The following is a 6,000-nucleotide window of genomic DNA, read 5'->3' as shown; positions in this document are numbered from 1 at the left end:
CCTCTACCTCATAGATTGTAAGCTCTTGCGAGCAGGGCCCTCAGTCCCATTGTGTGAAATGATTTTCTTTGTAATGTATCTGTCTGTATTTGAACCCTACAAATTGTACAGCGCTGCGGAATATGTTGGCGCTATATAAATAAATTTTTTTATTATTATTATTATTATTATTATTTCACTTGGCTTACAAATTTGTCTACTCATATGTCTATTTCTTTTTATTCAATGGTATCTGTACTGAATAGTTTGGAAGAGCTTTGAAAAACATGCAAGCACATTTTTATCCCTATTCATGCACCAGTAGCTATCCTTGAATGGCCATTTACATATTGTCAAGCAGATACAGCAATTAAGGTCATAAAAATCTATTCACTTGCTCAAAAGAATATCGCTTTTTATAAGCACCAAATCAATGTGATTTCCAGTGAAGGACCCAAATAAAATAAGCTTTGGAGGAAACTTATTGAGATGAATTTTTCAACGTCACTGATGACTATGATTTTTGGCAAGCATTTCATTCTATTTCATTTAAGAGTCTCCATAACTGATTACAGTAATGTAGAGCTGCTTAGCTATTTGCCAAGGCATATCATTCCAATCAGGATACTACAAGAATATTCTGATCGCCATACAGAAAGAAACAATGTTTCACTGTTATTATACATATATACTGCTCTACAGAGGTCAATCGGCTACAAATCAGTATGTTTCTGATTGCCTTACAGAAAGCCTGTATAATAAAAGCATATACCTGACCATAAGTAGTAGGCACAAAAGGTGTAATCTGTGTAAAATAACTCACTTCAGCTTTAGGGAAAATTAGCTTGGCTTAGTTCTCTGAATTTACCAATGTTTTACAGAATGGTAATTGAAACGAGGATCTGGTTTTAAAACATTTGTTCACTTTTGAAGAGTTTTAAGCAGTTTACATATAGATCAAATCTGCACCTTAAATCAGAAGCTAGTGGATTGATAGACATATTGGGATGCTTTACCATGAGCTAGTTGAAAGGTAGGACTGCATACATTTTTGCTGCAGAGGTGCCCTTAGATATCTGTGCCCAATGCCAGAGTAGGAATAATATCAAACTTCAATATAGGAGTTGAGCTAAGGTGCTAAGGATTTCATATGAACTAGCTTAAAGGGGTATTTCCATCTGAACGATCATATCTAAAGTGTTAGTTCATTTAAATTCAAAGGTTTTTCTAAATGATGAATAGAATAGAATAGGTGCTTCATTTGCCTGCTATGTGAAATTATTCCCATTAGTTACACAATATTGTCAAGGAACCCAGCCCATAGCTGATAACACAGGTAGGAGGATGACTGAGGTAACTGAGTTCCCCAGATAGTGCTTGCTTCCAGAGCTGTTATGTACAGCTCTGCAGTCAGGACAATCTGTTCAGCTAATTGCAGTTCTCTGATAATGGCTCGGACAGGATGAGGGGCTCTAGCACTGGGAAAAGTCATTTTTAACAAATCACATCCTTGCATAGTCTTTAGAAATGTTATTCCACACCTACCTTTAGTATGTACATTGCCTCAGTGGTTTCTGAATAAGTATGTTTTTATTCATATGCTAATGAGCTTCCAGCCAGCACAGGAAGTTCCCAGCAGCACTCTTCTCTGCTATTATCTCCTATGTGTGTCTGCAAACAGGAAGCTAAGTCATCACCATCATCATCACCAGCAGCATGTGCTGTATACACCATAGGAAACAATAGCAAAGAGGTGCATAATGATGCACTGAGTCTAATTAGCATATGAATAAAAACTGACTTAATCAGAAACCACTGAGGCAATGTACATACTAAAGGTAGGTGTGGGATAGCCTTTCTAAAGCCTATGCAAGGATGTGATTAGTTAAAAATGACTTTTCCCAATGATAGAGCCCCTTTAAACTTTGTCATTAATAATGAGGTCTTAGTTTAAAGAACATGGAATGGGTTGGATACAATCTTAGGAGACTTTGAAGTGTTGTATAAGACTTTTCAGGGCTATTGTGGCACTATCAATTTGGATAAAATATTTTCGTACTATATTGATCTCATGGCTGATCCAATAAAATAGGACCTAAAACAAATTTCAGGACATTTTCTTGTCACTAAAGGGTAGACAACTGTTGAGCTTATATAACCAATAGTCAAATAGCCAAAGTCTGCAAAAAAGTAAAATTATTATAGGTAAAAGTATTTCCCAATGCCTTTTTTTGCAAAAATGATGGAATCACCATATTTAGAAGATATTTTGTATGAATTTTTTAATACACAGAAAATATTGAAATGACAACGCAATGTTTAATAGCTTAACATATTTTAATGAATGACAAATGTAAAAGATATAAAAATACCAAAGATGAGCTTAAGGTATTCCACAAAAATTATTTATCCCTTATTCATAAGCTAAAGGATAAAATACGGATTGGTCTAACTGCTGAGACCTTCATGATCCTGAGAGTGATGAGTGTTTATTCTCTCCCTCTGAAAACATATTGGTGGATACGGATGTGCCCCCACTCCATTTATTTCAATGGGAGCTTTAGAGGTAACCAAGTGCTATAGTTTGGCTATTTCTGCTGCTCACATTAAGTTGAATGGAGTGTGGGCACGTCTGCTTCCACTGCTATATTCTGAGTGGGAGAGAAAAATAGACCCCTCGTTCTCAGGATCGGTGGATAGAGGATAAATCATTTTTGTGGCATAACTCCACAAAGATCAAAAAGGTTCTGAAAAGACTGTATAACAAAGTGTTGAGACAGATTGTTGAGAGAAGAGAGTGAGATGAGGAGCATTGTTATACAGAGAATACCCACTGAGCTCTGAACTTCTAGCTCCTCAAGCAGCAATCCACAAAATCATAATCTACAATATGGCAAATTGGTCTGCAAATTTTTACATTCATATATTTACTTGCGTTTGTGGTAAGAAAAAAAAAATATTTCTGAAACACTTTAAATGTGTCTTCAGCAACTACTAGATAGAAAGGTTACTGTGCTCAGCTGCTTGGAAACAATATACAGTACATTGTCGAGCTTCTCCAGTTCTAGTACTATTTGTTCTCAATACTATCCTTTTACATACAGCATTAAGTCTTTTTAAGCACAATACCTTCCAGCTATTTTACCTTTCTCAATAGGTAACCTTAGTACAAAGAGTTAAGAGTATATGAGTTACTGGTATAAGTATAAAAGGAATCAAGTCAAGGAAAATATATCACTTTATTAATCTGAACTCCAATGAGTAGACTACGACATTTACCTTAATATTATCTCCTAATGTTAGGTTTTTAATGTGAAGATCATATAAAGTGTTAACAGCAAAATATTTAAAGGGGTATTCCCATGTACATAATCATATCTATATTTATAGATAATTAAAAGTTAAACATTTTTGCAAATATAAGTAATTAACAATTCTGCAGAGTTTTAAAGATTTTCTCTCACTTTCTTAGTGGTGACCTCTGTTATCTTGATTGGTTGCCATGGATACGACCACTAATGCAGAAACTTTCTATGGTCTGGGACTTGTCAGGAACCAGCTATGATTTTCTTATTGTACCTGGAATATCAGGCAGGGACACTACATGTATGAGAAGATATCCCGGCCACAATAAGGACATCATGGCTGATTTTGTGACCTTAGAAAGTTTCTGCATTGGTGGTCATATCCATGGCAACAGATCAGAATGCAGATGCAGAATTTTTAATTACTTACATTTGCAAAAATGTTTAACTTTTAATCATCTACAAATTAAAAAATAATTATGTAGATGGGAATTCCCCTTTAAGCTATGCTATAGTGTATATGGTATATGTGTATGGACAATTCTTGAATATTTACTGACATTTACATAGCATAAAATTAATACAGAAAGGAAATATCTATCTATCTATCTATCTATCTCCTATCTATCATCTATCTATCTATCTATCTATCTATCTATCTATCTATCTATCTATCTATCTCCTATCTATCTATCTATCTATCTCCTATCTATCATCTATCTATCTATCTATCTATCTATCTATCTATCTCCTATCTATCTATCTATCTCCTATCTATCTATCTATCTATCTATCTATCTATCTATCTATCTATCTATCTCTCATTCTATCTATCATCTATCTGTCTATCTCCTATCTATCTATCTATCTATCTATCTATCTATCTATCATCTATCTCTCATTCTATCTATCTGTCTATCTCCTATCTATCTATCTATCTATCTATCTATCTATCTATCTCCTATCTATCTATCATCTATCTATCTATCTATCCATATCTATCTATCTATCTATCTATCTATCTATCTATCTATCTATCTATCCATATCTATCTATCTATCTATCTATCATCTATCTATCTATCATCTATCTCTCATTCTATCTATCTGTCTATCTCCTATCTATCTATCTATCTATCTATCTATCTATCTCCTATCTATCTATCATCTATCTATCTATCTATCTATCTATCTATCTATCCATATCTATCTATCTATCTATCTATCTATCTATCTATCTATCCATATCTATCTATCTATCTATCTATCTATCTATCATCTATCTATCTATCATCTATCTATCTATCATCTATCTCTCATTCTATCTATCTGTCTATCTCCTATCTATCTATCTATCTATCTATCTATCTATCTATCTATCTATCTATCTCCTATCTATCTATCTATCTATCTATCTATCTATCTATCTATCTATCTATCATCTATCCATATCTATCTATCTATCTATCTATCTATCTATCTATCTATCTATCTATCTATCTATCTATCCATATCTATCTATCATCTATCTATCTATCTATCTATCTATCTATCTATCTATCTATCTATCTATCTATTTATCATCTATCTATCTTCTATCTATCTATCTCCTATCTATCTATCTATCTATCTATCTATCTATCTATCTATCTATCTATCTATCTCTATCATCTATCTATCTATCTATCTATCTATCTATCTATCTATCTATCTATCTATCTATCTATCTATCTCCTATCTATCTATCTATCTATCCATATCTATCTATCTATCTATCTATCTATCTATCTATCTTCTATCTATCTATCTATCTATCTATCTATCTATCTATCTATCTATCTATCTATCATCATCTATCTATCATCTATCTATCTATCTATCTATCTATCTATCTATCTTCTATCTATCTATCTATCTATCTATCTATCTATCTATCTATCTATCCATCCATCCATCCAGTTAATTCAAAGAAAAGGACTTGAGAAAGGTTCTTGACTGAACCAAAACGTCAGTTATGGATTACAGAGACTTTTTTGTCCATTTTTTCACATAAATTTAAGTCTTTTTTGTTTTTTTCTTTGAATTATCCATCTGTTTCTTTCTATTTAAAATCTTTTGGCGCACAACCTTAATGATGAAAGTTTATTACAATTAACGTTGGGGTTTACCAATGTAAGGTGATGCAGTGGCTGTTGGCTGCTCTTCTCTTCATCCATACGGACTATTACATATAAGGCCGGACAGCAGCCTCTGTTCACACTGGATGTTCAGTTTGGCTTAGATACATCAGCACAGTATAATACAGCGTACATCTTCTAAGCTAATGGTTATTAAGGTTGAATTACATGTTATGTGGTATTTAGATAAATCAAAAGATATGACTTGCACTGCGTGCTGTATTGAGAAGTATATCCCCTATAAGTGATGCAGGTCATTGAGCAGTCTTTGCTTTGGAAGTTTCCGGAAGTTGGATCAGGAGATAACTTTTGACAAGGGTATTGCCAAGTCGCACCTTATTAAATAAAGACATGAGATGGGATGGATTAAATTGGCCACAGCGGTTGTTTTGTTAAATATTTACAACTAACAGTTTATAGTGCCACCAAACCCAACCATAACCCATAGACAATATAATGTCTAACCCCAAATGTAAACCTTCATAACCGCTGACTTAACCCCTTCCTGTCCTACCCTGATTCTTTCCTGGCATCCCTGTC

Source organism: Leptodactylus fuscus, chromosome 1 (assembly GCF_031893055.1).
Source record: "Leptodactylus fuscus isolate aLepFus1 chromosome 1, aLepFus1.hap2, whole genome shotgun sequence".
In the NCBI taxonomy this organism is placed as follows: Eukaryota; Metazoa; Chordata; class Amphibia; order Anura; family Leptodactylidae; genus Leptodactylus; species Leptodactylus fuscus.
Note: the sequence above shows the minus strand (reverse complement) of the source record.